Here is a 14,901-nt window from a genome sequence, read left to right as displayed (position 1 = left end):
TATCAAGGATCCGTTTAAATTGAATTTATTGTTACTGAAATTGAAAACTAAAAACACTATAGTAAAATAATTTTTAAATGTGTAAATAGTGCCGTAGGATCTATTTTTAATATTTTTTAATACATGAACAGTGTTGCTATAGTGATGACAGTGTGTGAACAGTGATTTTTGTCCCCTGCACAGTGAACCCATGTGATGTTACTATTCATGCATAGGGGAAAAAAAATCTGAAAACGCAAACTGAAAAAACGCAGACACTTACCCCAAACGTTCACTAAGGGTCCATTTGGGTAGAACTTATTTTGCTGAAACTAAAAACTGAAAACATTGTAACAAAATAATTTTTAAATGTTTAAATAATATTGTGAGACTCATTTTTAATAAAAAATGATTAAAAAGTGAAGTTTGTAACATCCATAAACTGTACATAAATGTACTATTTACAGGAGAAAAATCAAATATTGTGGCTTAAAAAAAAAAAAAAACGAAACATGATTTTAAAATGCACACCCGCAAAAAGCTGATCCAAACCGCACCCAATACTGTCACAGCAGTAGGTAATTTGAAGCAAAAAAGAAAAAAAAAAAAAAAGTAGGTAAGTAGGTAACGGTGGCAAGTACTTGTACTGTACCTAAATATTATAAAAAATTTTGTTAGGACTTTAGAATTTTTGTATTTTGCAGGACAGATAGATTAATACAAAAGTTCTATACTAACACGTATATATTAATAATTATATTATAATGGTTATTAGTATTAAAAAACGAACCTTGATTGGTCTTCATATACAAAAAAACAAAAAAGAGAAGCTTGTTTGCACATACATCAAGCTCTTTCTAGTCCTATCAAAAAAAAAAAAAAAAACTCTATCCAATAATAGATCCCGAATCTGGTGCGATCTTCTTTATGGAGCAAGCCTCCCTCACAAGCATGTGGGTGTGAAGCTCATACTCACGCTCACATGCTTGTAATAAGCATACCCCATAAAACAGACACGTAAGAGATATATATATATATATATATATATTTATATATATTTATCAATGAAAATATCTTGTGGTGTATCTTTATCTCATAGAACAACACAATAAAACAATATGATATTACACTAATACATAGTGCATACCGCATAGAGATAATTTATTTTATTTTATTTTATTTTTTTATTATGATTGTGCTAACTTTGATCTCCACATTGGAGATTAGATTTATTGAGTGAATAAATTTTTATCTGGGGTTAGTCCTCATTTGATTCCACTTATTTTTAAACATTTTTTTTTTAATTTTTAAATTTGGTATACATAGTTTTTTATAGCATTTTTTAATGTATAGTTGTACTTTTATATGGCTTTTAACAAAATAAATCAATGAAAATAAACACATTTAAGTGTACCAACTCACTATAAATAATAGGACCATTTGTCCATCTTAAATTACATGATTATAGTCAACATTTTAATTCAACATTCATTTACAATGTTTGTTTAATTATCCAAAATTAGTATCGCTATTCACAAATTAGTTGGATGGTTAGATGGTGGGGTGCACTAATAGATGCCAAATTGTTGGCCTAAGGTGGTGGATTCATTGGTTTGGGGCGTAAAATAAATCTAAAGGTTGATTTTTGGAGCGTCTTCTGGGCATGGAGTGGAATAGTTTGGTCAAAGGCTATAACACCACTTCCTTATAAATAAAATGTAAAAATACTATTTTAATCTCTAAATTTTACAAAAAGTTTGTTTTTTCATCCATGAAGTTTAAAAAGTTCATTTTTCGTCCCTAAATTATTGAAAAATTCATCTTTTGTACCTAAATGTCCTAACCTATTGAAAATGTTTTATTTATATCCTTAAATTTTACTAAAAGTTTTTTTTTTTCATCCCTAAACTATTAAAAAAGTTCTTATTTCATTCCTATTTTTGTCTCTAAACTATTAAAAAAAAACTCTTAACAAATTTTTGTTTTTTAAAGTTTAGGGACAAAAAACAAATTTTTGTTAAAATTTAAGGGCTAAAATAATATTTTACCTTAAATAAAAATGAGGAAGTAATATGTCCATAGTGCCCATTAGTTTACAAATTTTTTTTATTATATTAATGAATTTTAAATGATGAGATGAATATTATAGAGTAATCTTAGTTAAATTAAGGCGTTGATGGTAAAGATTTATAATTATGCGTGGAGTATGTGCATGAATTATGTCTACCGTGTGTATATAAATTTTCATCCCAATTTATGTATAGTAATAAATGAGAACAATTGTATCTTATATATATATATATATATATATATATATATTTTTTTTTTTTGGAGAGAATTGTATCTTATATTTTAATTACAAAATAAAAATGAGATGTACACCCATCATAAGTTCTTAATTTCCACTTGTTATTGGTTGCTGTTACTGGTCTTCATAAATCATAATCAATCTTCCTCTTCATTGTTTTCAACAAAAGAAAAGAAATGAGACCAACCACAAGTACTACTTGGTTTAGTTCATAAATGCCATTAATGGTGAAATCTAAACAACATGCATAACACAAACACAATTGAACAAGTACAGCTCTAGAATAGTTCAATACTCCAACTCAAATAACTGCAAATTGTAATTCTTCTTTTCCTCCTTTCATTTCAATCCAAATGGAAGTTCAGGGAGTTTTCTTTATTTTCTAGCTGGACAAGTTTTAGGCTCCATATAGATCGTGCAAATAGTGAAGGTTTGAAATTGTCAAATTGCATATAAAGTTACATTCTCTTCAACTATTTTAATTAAAATAAAACCATAACAACTAAAATATTAATTCATGTATAATTTTAATTACATGCTCTATTTCAAAATGAGTGACTTATTTAAATAACTTAATGAGTCATGTAACTAAAATATACGTGTATGAACATCTGATCGCCATGTAATGGGTTAGAAGTTATTTATGCAAATTTGTTTTGAGGAAACTTTTGTCCAATTTTTAGTAATTCATTATTTTTATGTATTCTCTATGACAAGTTAGTTGTAAGTTGAAGGAAAAATTTGTCCAAATTCTATTAAGTTCTTCTTTTATGTATGCTCCATGACAAATTAGTAATAGCTAAGGTATAGGTAATTATCCAAGCACTTTTCTAGTTCCATGAATGAAACCGAACGCGATTCTTATAATGCTAATCTAAGAAAAATCTACTTTTCAAAAAAAGAAAAGAAAAAAAATAAGTGAATCTTGGGACTGTGATAACCAAAATAATGCTGACTAATTAATTTTACTAGTACAAATCATTTCATACTCCAGCTAGGATTTAATGCATTAAGGCATGACACAACCTCAAAGCAAAATACAGTATGTGATCATTAGCGTGATCTAACCAACAAAATGCAATCATACGAAAATGTTCATCAGAGCATCATAATTCATAAGGAAAAAAAAATTTGTTGTCAGTTTATTTACTGAATCAGTTTTAAGGAAATTCTTCCAATTTATTATGTGGCGACTCAAAAAAATATGTATGTGTTTAATAGTCATGTAATTTGTTCAAATAATTTAAATACATGATTAAAAGAAATTATACTTAAATCAAATTTGATGGAAAGTTTTGTCCAAAATAATGATTTGTGCAGTATATTAAGCCTATTTATATACCACAATTTTTGCATCCAAATATATATATATATATATATACTTCTTATAAAAAGAATATATAAAAAATTTATGTTAAACCCCAAGATTAAGAGATATGTCAAAGTCAAATAATATGTGGATATATAAAATTGCGTTATTTAATAACTTATTCTTTCTTGAGTAGTCTTTTTTTTTTTTTTTTTTTTAATAATTTAATAGTTACAATTAGGAGATAAGTGATTAAAACTCTGAATGTTTTATTTGAAATCATTAAAAGATATCAACCAGTTAAACGAAAATATTAATAATTTTAATAATCTATCAAAATCAATTTTTAGGGGGATGCCGGTCACGGTGGGGGAAGATATGGACCAGGGTTTATTACATTATTGTCAATGCTTAGTCATTAGTCGGGACCCTTTCACATAATTGACTGAGACCTATATAATTGTTGCAAGGATAGTACGACACTTTTCTTGCTTTTTTGTTCCGCTGCACATAAAGTAAATAAAAATTATAAAACATGCCGGCAGGAAATTTTTTTTTTTTTTTTTTTTTTAGAATTTCAACTTATGGTGATTGTTTATGTGATTTTTATTTTTTATTATTAGATTAAGGTATTAATTTTTGTTCTTTATTATTAAATTAAGACATTATTTTATTTTTGATATAAATAAAAATTAAATTTCAAACTTCTTATTCAACTATTAAAAATTTTATTAATCAAATTAATTGAAAACTACGACTTGTCAATGTTGCTTGTTGGATGCAAATTTATCTCTTTGGAATTTATGATTGCAGCCTATAATTATTGTATACATCGTTAGGAATCAATAGGAAGATGACAAGCAGTGGTCATTTTTTTTTTTTTTTTTTGATGGAAATGACAAGCAGTGGTCAGGTACATTATTGTTGGAAGCCTGTCATGCTGCGCAAATTGTGCCTGAAAACCAGCAGAATAGTTAGATCTAAAAAATATTCATGAATGGAGTTCCAAATTTTATAGCACTAAAAAGACAACTCAATTAAATAAAATTTTCACCAATAAGCAACTTTCATTTTAGTTGTTGTGAAAATATTGTAGTAATAATAAAATATTATGACATTTTGATAATACAATACCTTTATTTTTAAATGTGCTAGATCCCAATTTGATATTTATTATTTTATTTTGATCCACAAGGAATTAACACATAGTTCACAATATTTTCATAATATCTCCATGTTTACATTTTACTTACAATGTAAATTTATATCGTAGAAAAACAAAAATTGGCAAATGTTGTACACATTTGTTAATTGTGTACAATATTTATCATTTTTTGCAAATGTGTACAACATTTACCTCTTTTGTGTTAATGTAAGTTTATATTGCAAGTATACTGTAAACATAAATTTAAAAAAAAAAAAACCAAAAACAAAAAAATCTTAGCATACTTGAAAATAATTGAACAAATCAAAAACACTATTCATGAGCCTATTGGCTCTTTTTATATAATTAATAGAAAAAGAAATAAAAATAAAAATAAAATACAAATAGATTATAGAACTCTGACAAATAGATATAAAGGGTCTGTTTGGATAGAACTTATTTTACTGAAACTGAAAACTGAAAACTGAAAACACTGTAGCAAAATAATTTTTAAATGTATAAATAGTGCTGTGGGACCCATTTTTAATGAAAAAATTGATAAAAAAATGAAATTTGTGAGTCCGTGAACAGTGCACGGATGCACTGTTCACGGAAGATTGGTCAAAAGTTGTGGCTACTGTTCATGTACAGTACATGAACAGTAACCGCTGTTGGGGTAAAATGCGTGCTCAAAAAAAAAAAAAAAAAAGGGAAAACGCAGCAAACAAAACGCCGTATCCAAACTACCTCAAAAAGTCGAGGAATTGCACCACGCCACTAGCAATATTTATTTTATGGGAATTTATTATTATTATTGTTATTATTATTATTATTCTTTTTTAGAGAGTTTTAACTTAGGGTATCCGTTCCTAATGATAACTCTTTATTATCAGAATAAGACATTAATTAGTTTTTGATATAGGCGATGATTGAATTTCAAATTTATTATACAACTATTAGAGACTTTACTAGTTGAGTTAACTGGAACTCACATTATTATTATTATTATTTTTTTGAGAAACAAAAAAGGGGACTCGCGTGTGGCAGTCATTGTCCCACGTCCCATAGTATATTTCGGTAAGCCTATGGGTACCACCAGCTCAAACCGCAGCTCGGAGACCTCGAACTCACACACATCCTAGTCTCTATTGGTTTTTTGGACTTTCCAAGGGATTAAAAACAACAAGGGATGGGGTCCATGTGGCGTTAGCTCGAGTGCGACTCCAATTCTAACCCCAATTATAAAAGCTTATTATTAGAAGTGATATTAAGAAAAAAGGACAGATTTTTTTTTTTTTGAATTGGTTTGGATATTTAAAAGAATAAAACAACTCTAGAACCATAAAAAAAATAAAAATAAAATTAGCCTCATCACATGCGCTTCGCGTGTGTGATGAAGCTTTTTATTATTTATTTTTTGGGTTTACACGTTTTACTCATGACAGTTTAATTTTATTTTTTATTTTAAGAAGAATTCGTATTAGTACTTGACTACTGATGTGAAAGAGAAATGTGGAAGTGAGAAAAAAAACAGTTTAGCTATAAAAAAAATGGTACGTTTGTGGAAATTTTTTTTTTTTTTTATTTTATATTTTTTCAAAAGTTGTATTAGGACTTGATAACTAACGTGAGAGAGAAATGTGCAAATGAGAGAACAAACTGTTTTTATTTTTATTTTTTACTTTAGCTAAAAATTAGGAGTTTTTAAATTACTAATGTAAGGATCGAGTTTGAATCCCTGACCCAAAGGATGAACAGGCTTAGGCCCAAAAGATTCAAAATAATAAATTTGTAGAGAGTGGGTTGGAAAACTGGGTTAGAATGAGTTGAGTGGCAAATTAAGTGGATTCAAGTGACAGAAATAAAAAGATAAATGGATTTCAACTAAAGAAAGTCGTCCTCGAAGAGATTCGAGGAGATTAGTTCTCGTATCTTTATCTTAAGTATGATTATAAATTTATTTCCTAATTGTTACAGTGTTTCTCTTTTCATTTTTCCTCTCCCCTTTTCATGGAGGGTCTCTTACATTATATAGTCCCCTTTGAACGATTTTGGTTCTTCACTTGTTGATCATCTAAGCCACTACTTGAGTGCTTGTCTTATCAGACACCCCTTTTGTGAGTTGGGATAGCCAATACAGCACTGTTCAGGAGTTCTTTTCACATTAATGCAGTCAGGAAGTTAGCTGCAGAGCATTTAATGTGGTTGTAGCAGCCTTTTCCTAGACGTTTCTCGGCTTCCATCCCTCTTGTATGTTTATAATGCACATCTTTGCTAGTGGAATTTCCTAGAAGGTCACTTTGAACGATATGATATACACTTGACCTGTGCTTGGCTTATCCGAGGAAACAACCTCCTCGGACCACCTTTCTCAATCTTTTCACTTGCACGTTACTCATGGGACTCTGAACTTAACGTCCTTATTACTGTTTATTCGTCCTCAGACACATTAACGTCCTCGGTCAAACCCCAAGGCCCAATATACAATCCTGAGCTCTTATCCCTACAACTAATTTTACATATCTAACTCTATGATTAAAGTCTTAAAAATGAGTGAATTTTAGGGTATTTTGGGCATCTAAATTGAAGATTCCAAATAAAGAGAAACCTCTTAAATAGTATTCCTAGTATAGATTAAACAAAATATTTAACAATTGCTTACTGATAGGTTGTTAATAGAAAAGAAACCTCAAAAAGAAGAAGTTATTAATGATAAATAATAAAGTGATGCTTTCAAAAAAATGTTAATGCTGAAATAAACTGAACGTTAGATAAAAAATAATAAAATATGTGAACTCAACTATTCTAAAAATTTTGTATGTAGAGTGCATTTCGAAATGGATGAAAAGTTGGCTTTCTGCTTATTTTTTAGAGGCCCCCGTGAATAAGCTAAATAAGCCCAAAGGGAGAAAAAAGCAAGCAAAATAAGCTAACAATACCAGCGGGTCCCACTGTTGGCAACGACAATATTTGTGATTCTGTCAATGGTAACTTTATTATTTGCAGGTAAAAAATTAAATAGGTTGTCCTTAAACGGATCTGTAACATTACTCATATTTTAACTCACTAGGTGTCAACTCAAATGAATTTTTATTTATATTTTAATTATATTATTTATTTAATAATTATATGAATTATTTAAATAATTTAATGAGTATGTGATTTAATACACTAATATAATTTTAAGAATAGTCATGTAATGAGGTAAAAGAGATTCCTACCACCAAAGAAAATTTATCTTAACCCCCTAAAAAAAGAAAAAAGAAAAACGAAAAAAAGAAAAAGAAAAAGAAAAATCTTGAATCTTATTATTTTTTCCCCTTTAATTCCCTAGAAGTTAGTTTTAGTCATAATTAGTTAAGCCTGTATAACACGGTTTTGTTCATAAACTTATATAATTTATTTGAGAAACAAACGCAAATCTCTATATATAGCATGAGTGGCTACTATTTGTAATTTTTCCCACAATTGTTTTGAATATATATATATATATATATATATATTTAAAACTATTATATTGAATCTAGAATTATGGAAAAAAAATTGAATCTAGAATTAGGCTAGGTGTGATTATTTCTCACTATTATTTCAGTAAATCATAACGACAGGATTGAATATAGAATTAGTCTATATAGAAAAAAGGTATATCATATTATCATAATATAGGTAAAGAAATTAAAGCATTGACTCCACAGTGTAAGATGACACAACTCTTTGTAAACAATCCATTATGTTTAGAGTTAAAAGACCTAAAAATTAATTCAAAAGGAACAATCCATGAATTCTTGTAACATATATTATACATAAGGTATGGATAAGTAATACAAATAATAGGGTATAACAGTGATGCAGCTCATACTTTAAGGCAGTAAAAAGTATAAACTTCTATAACCTTGTGGCGTGCAAAGAATACTTTCTTGCGTGGTTCCAATACACGGATACTACTTCTCCAATTCTATTAAAAAACTCATTTAAAGCTTCTTCGTCAATCTTTTTCATAAATACAAATGATGGGTCATTCAATGATTTGTTTTCTTTTCCAGACTACAGTACTGATTTGTTTTCTTTTCCAGACTACACTATGTACTGTACTCTGGAAAAGAAAACAAAACAAAAAACACTTTGTACAATTTTGGGGTTTGCACAAAAGCAATTTATAAAGGTGACATGAGCTTACTCCCCCTCAATGATTTCCCAAATTCAGTTTCGTATGATATTTATTAATTAACTAATTACTTATCATTTGAGGTCAAGAGACTCAAGGCTACATCCTAGTGAAAGGATCAACTGCAGAAAATGGAACCCTTGGGCTAATGACCACATCAAATTGAACCATTCACTAAGTTCATATGATTAAATATTGAGCTTTCAAATGTGTAATACAAACGTGTAAGAGTGACTTTTCTGGGAATGCCCCATCCATACTTCACTGCTTCAGCATTCAATAAAACCTGAATCATCGATTTATCATAATCAAATCTTGCAAGAAGAAAGAAGGCGGTAAAATTATGACAACAAATAAACTCTGTTACAATAGCTCTGACACCCATACACATTGTTTAGAGCTTCTCTGTAATCATCTTCAAAACACAAGCAACTGTAAGCTAACAGTAATTTCCATGGCCTGGGGCAGTATTAGAATTTTGGGTAGAATATGACTCGGGCAGAGCTTTTTGTCTTCCACCAATAAATTTAAGCTGGATCATATGCTTTTAAGAAAGAAGAGAAAGCCCTTTGTCTAAAGAAGAATCCCCTGCTCATAGCATCTTGTGTTTTCTTTTAGATATTCCACGCAACGTTGTTCGAAAATAAAAGATGGCCAGATATAAATCCTCCGGCACACTTCTTGTCAATGAGTGTCAATCATTCCATCTGTGGCTTGACAATGTTGCTAGCTTTTTGCTTCCTCTCACAAGCTAGGTTCATACTTGTCACTATGTCTTCCTCATCCATACTTGTTAACATAATCTTTGAGTTAATTTCACACATTGTTTTTCTTCCTATGATACTGCCTGACTCAATAAGAATTTGAGTCCGCACCAACTATTAATATTGGTGATTCAGCTGGTACGGATACTTTTGGATCACTCTGTTTCCTCTTCTTTTCATTTTGGCGCCACTTATTTAAAGCTTGGTCAGCCTTGGAGACGATTTTTGAGACTGTAAACCCTGCAACATCAAAAGTATGTGATCTATAAGGTATTAAAGAATTGCGAAGCACAACATCAACTCCTTCATAGGTCCAAACACCTAAGACTGCCTCGAACTCCCTTCTCACCCATTTCCCAAGCTCTTCAACTCACTTCTCCCCAATCGGCGGCTGAAGCAAGGGTAAATTCACAATTGATGTCACAATTATATAATACACATTACATAACCATAATGCAGCATGCATCTTCCATAAGAGCAAAATGAGATAAGTATTGATAAGTAGATAAGCATCTATCATCTTAGACTCAGGCCTATAATAGGGCCAGTGTACCACAAGTGCCAAAACTGGGCACTGAGATTTGTAGAATAGTCTCCCCCCTCACAATACACACACAGAAGGGGGAGAGGGGGGGTACCAAATTAAGGCAAATGCCTGTGCAAAACTGCTGTATGCCAGTTGAATTCTAAAATGGCCAAGAGGAAAATCAATTTTGGCTAAATTGCCACATCCAGGCACTATCCTATATACTACATGGATCTCAAGGATCGACCTAAAAGAAGCCATGATTAAATTATTATTAGGTGCTTCAGGTGTAAGAAGAAAAAATTCCCCCATTCATAAAATTTTAGTTACATAGACTACTGATTATTAGAATAAAAAAACCATGAGCAAGCAGGGAATCACAGAATAATACCTGCAACTGAAGGCCAAAATGTTCTTCTGGCATTATCTGTGCGTTTTCCTGTTTTTCCCATGTGTAATGGGAGATAAGGAGATGCCCACAGGCCCCACACTGTGATGTAGATAGAATCTACAGATGATTCTTCTATATCCAGCCTCATAAGGACAGCAATATGAGCTGTATGACCAGCCTGTCACAATTCAAATGATAAAAGCATGAGCTAGAACAGATATCAATTGGTAAGGAAAACAGAGAATAACAAACTATCAAATAACTGCTAGAACCATCAAATAAAAAACTATCTTTGAAACAGTGAGTTTTGACACAGTATTCTTGCAGTAGTTATTAAATAGTCTTGGACTTGTAAACTATACAACAAACTCACTCATCAGTCATCATCCTGTTCTTATAAAGGAGGAGTTGCATTAGAGCTCAAAACTCAATGGAAAAACATTTATTACAAAACTAATCAAATAACATTGCGCATCAGCATCTCTACTTAAAAGCTAAAATCAATTTTTTTGGTAAAGAATTGACTGGCATGCTGCTGCCTGGGGTGCAAGACAAATCAAATGCTGCTCTCATGTCACATAATAACAAGAGAAAGGACAAAATTTAGCTACAAAATTGTAGCTACATATTTTGAAAATTTAACCGTTGAATTGCATGTTCTTTACGTTTTTAATACATATGTCTAATTTTGTGTCAATTGGATATTATTTACTATATGATCAATAGACTTATATTTTATGCATAATTTCAAATCACAAGAACTTGTAATTTAAATAATTTATTAATCACATAGCTATTGATCTTTAATTTTCTAAAAATTTTGCAAGTATGGAGCATATAAGAAGAAGATATAATCCAATTATGGATTTATCAAAATTCACCTCCAATAAAAAAATATTGAGTAAGGTTGTAGCCTAAGGTTATAACTAATTTTATAACTAAACTTTGTCCCAAGAGAAATCAAAGTAAATTATTTTGTAGCTAAACTTTGTCCCAAGAGAAATAACAAGCTAAAAGCAGATGCAGAAAAGGACAATTATCAGGAATAGAGAAAAATAAATAAAACAAAAAGAATCATGACCAGCCTTCCAGTAAATATTTGTAATGAGAAGGATACAAGGCTGGAAAAAGGAAAGTTAAATACAAAGTATAAATTCACTCTCCTTCCAGCACAAAAAATATACATTGCAAACGGCAAAATATTTATAAACTCTACTAATCCAAGTAATTACAGACTCGAAGATTTAAGAATTACATTCAAGTCTTGCAGAGAATATCTTTCTGGTTTACTGTCACCAAATAAACCCCAATAAGGCACACTCAGTGCTAGGAATACAACCAACCCCATCAAAGTACCAGTCAGGCAAATCCATGACCATATATTGTAACATTTGATTGAGCTAAGAAGGAAAAAGAAGAAAATCTTCCCTTTGATTTATTTGTAATTGTTTCAAGTACAATTTGTTCACCATTGTGAACATGATGTACTTATTATCAATAAAACTTATATCACCTATAAAAAAGAAGAAGAAGAAGAAAATCCTTAGCATCGAGGTGATCAGGTAATCTAACTACATATGATTTTACAGCAACCTTTCCACCTCATAATCTTTGCACATTGAATTGGCATGAATCAACTTTAACTGACCAAATGATTTATGGTGAGCCTTAAAAAAAAGGTTCCTTACAGCTGTCTGAGAATAAAAGCAAAGTCACCAGTAAGCAGGCAATGCAACACCAAACTGAAACTCTAGGTAACAGCTTATGCTGTACCCCTACAGATATCAAAAGATTGATGTAAAAATGAGACCTTGACCCCCATTTAACGAATGCACAACAGTCTAATACTGATCGAAAACCTTAAATTCTACAAAAGGAAAAAGACATAACTCAACTCAATTAAGCAACATCTTTAACTATCTTGCTTGCATCATTTGGTCATATTTAATATCACCTCTTCAGCTCCTCAGTTGAATAAAAGTAAAAACATCATTTTTCACTTCAAAATTGTAAAGTTTGAACTAAGCTACCTAACTGAAATCCCCCTCGCAAAAAAATCTAGAACCTTTAAACATCTAGAAACCAACTGCTCTCATAACAGCTGGTTGATTCTAAAGGCATTGCAGTGCATAATCTTCTATACTTCTATTCATGATTCTCAATATGAAAAAATCAGACAACCTTTAAATAAACATATAAAGAATATACAAAATCAAAATCAGACAACCTTGCTTCCACGCCCCCGAATTGTCCTCTATCGTCTCCGAAACCAGACTCGCCACCTTCCTCTGAAACGAGCCATCGAAATCTGTAGCGCGTCCCTCCCGTCGAAGCCAGCCGCTTCCCAACCGTGTGATCAAAATCGAAATCCGGCAGCAAATTCTCCACCGTCGGATCCTTCACCTTCCCATAATGCCACAGCGAATGGCACCGGCCCGAATCAAAACCCGACTCATCGCCATTTTTGGGCTGAATTACGAGACCCCTTTGAGGGAACCTGGAAATTCCGATTCCTGAGCAATGTGAACGAGATGGGTATGTTAGTGATAATCGGGATTCTTCGCCGAGGGCTTGAGGAAAAAGCCAGGGTGCTTAGGATTTGAGTTTTGCATGTGAACCCCACAACCAGGGCAGACAAGGGAAGTGGGTTCCTCGTAATTTCCATCGCGGGTAAAGGGTATAGATGGTATTGAGGAAGAGAAAGATTTGAAGTTGAAGAGAAATGGAGATGGTGGGGTTTTGGGTTGGGAGTTATTCTTGATGTTGGGCAAAGGTAAAGCGTTGTGAGAGAGAATAGAGGGAGTGTTTGAGCTTTTGGGATGTAGAGAGAGTTCGAGCTATGAATATCACCATATTTTTCTTCGATTGGTATTTTGTGTGTGTGTGTTATGGTTTGGTTTAAGATTGGTTTTTCTTCCACATTCTTTCTCTTTTGAGTTTATGAAATGGTTCAGGGTTTAAACGGCTATTCAAATTGGCATCGGATAAAAGTCCCTAGTAGAAAGGAGTTTCAAACATACTAACACTAAGATTAGTTTTTATTGGGTTTACCTAGATGGTTAGTTTTTATTGGTTCAAATCAAAGGAGTTTACCTAGATGGTTAGTTTTTATTGGTTCAAATCAAAGGAGTTTACCTAGGTGGTTTGTTTTTATTGCTTCAAATTTGAACCTAATACTAAGATTACTTTTTTGCCTTAACAATAATAATCAGTAACAACTTGCTACTTAAGATTTGTTGTAAAAATGTTATGAAAATATTGTGGACATATCATTTCTCATATTTAAATTAGGCTAGAATTAGGTTAGAGTAGAATTTCTATCTCGTATATATAAAAAAAAGGGATCGAATCAGAAACGGGAACAGGGATATTTTTCGGTTGTTTGACTGTTATGGTTTTTAAAACTATGGCAAAATTTGCTGAATAATAATTTTCTAGAAAAGATTTTGGTACATAGCATGCCTTTTGAAACTATTTTGTAAGTTGGATTGTTTTTGGAACTCGAGTTCCAAGCACTATGCAGCAATATTGAATGGAACTCGAGTTTGATAAACTCAAGTTCAAGCCCAAACTTGAGTTCCAAAAACAGTCTAATTTATAAAATAGTTTCATTGGTGTGCTAGTTTCCCAAAATTTTCCTAAAATCATGCTATCTGGCAAATTTTGCCTAACTATGGTCTAGTCCCACTCACAATAATTTAGTATTACAATGGTTTTACTTGCAAACAGTTTTTGGAGGAAAATTCCTCTCATTTCTTGGTGATTGATAAAACTATCCAAATATATTTCTAGATATATTTCCTTGCAACATAGTTACACACCATTCAAAAAAAAAAGAAAAAAAAAAGAATTTCAACAACACTACCCTTACCATTGATTTGTGCAGTAGAGCGTGCACCAAATAATAATATTTTAAACAAAGTTTGACTCCAAATATGTTAGGAGCAATATATTTTAACTTTTTACGTATCGATTTATAATACTATTTATGTATATTATTTTAAAAAAGTCATATGACTTATTAAAAAAGTAATGTGAGTAAAACTACTTATAAATGGTTTGTTTAATCGTTACATTATGAGTTGTAGTAAGATAGTTTCAAATATGTTTGGAACCAAAAGTTGAAAATAAATTGTATTTAACTAACATCGGGACAAATGGGAGACTCCCTTTGATTCAAGAGGGAAAAAGACTATCGTTTGTGGAAAGTGGCATTGTTTTGGAAAATTAAAGGTAATTATAGAAAGTCATGGCTATTTGATAATATGAGAAGTTCTTCATTTGTTTTGTTACTCGATGATTCAAGAGTAAGTCT

The 14,901-nt window shown here is 31.0% G+C and overlaps 1 pseudogene; it reads right to left on the bottom strand.

Moving 5' to 3' along the window:
- Positions 1 to 9,045: 9,045 nt before the first annotated feature.
- LOC115994894 lies at positions 9,046 to 14,460 on the bottom strand (annotated as a pseudogene).
- Between the last annotated feature and the right edge of the window lie 441 nt (positions 14,461 to 14,901).

Source organism: Quercus lobata, chromosome 1, assembly GCF_001633185.2.
Source record: "Quercus lobata isolate SW786 chromosome 1, ValleyOak3.0 Primary Assembly, whole genome shotgun sequence".
NCBI classification, from domain to species: Eukaryota; Viridiplantae; Streptophyta; class Magnoliopsida; order Fagales; family Fagaceae; genus Quercus; species Quercus lobata.
Note: the sequence above shows the minus strand (reverse complement) of the source record. Positions and strands in the feature narration are given on the sequence as shown.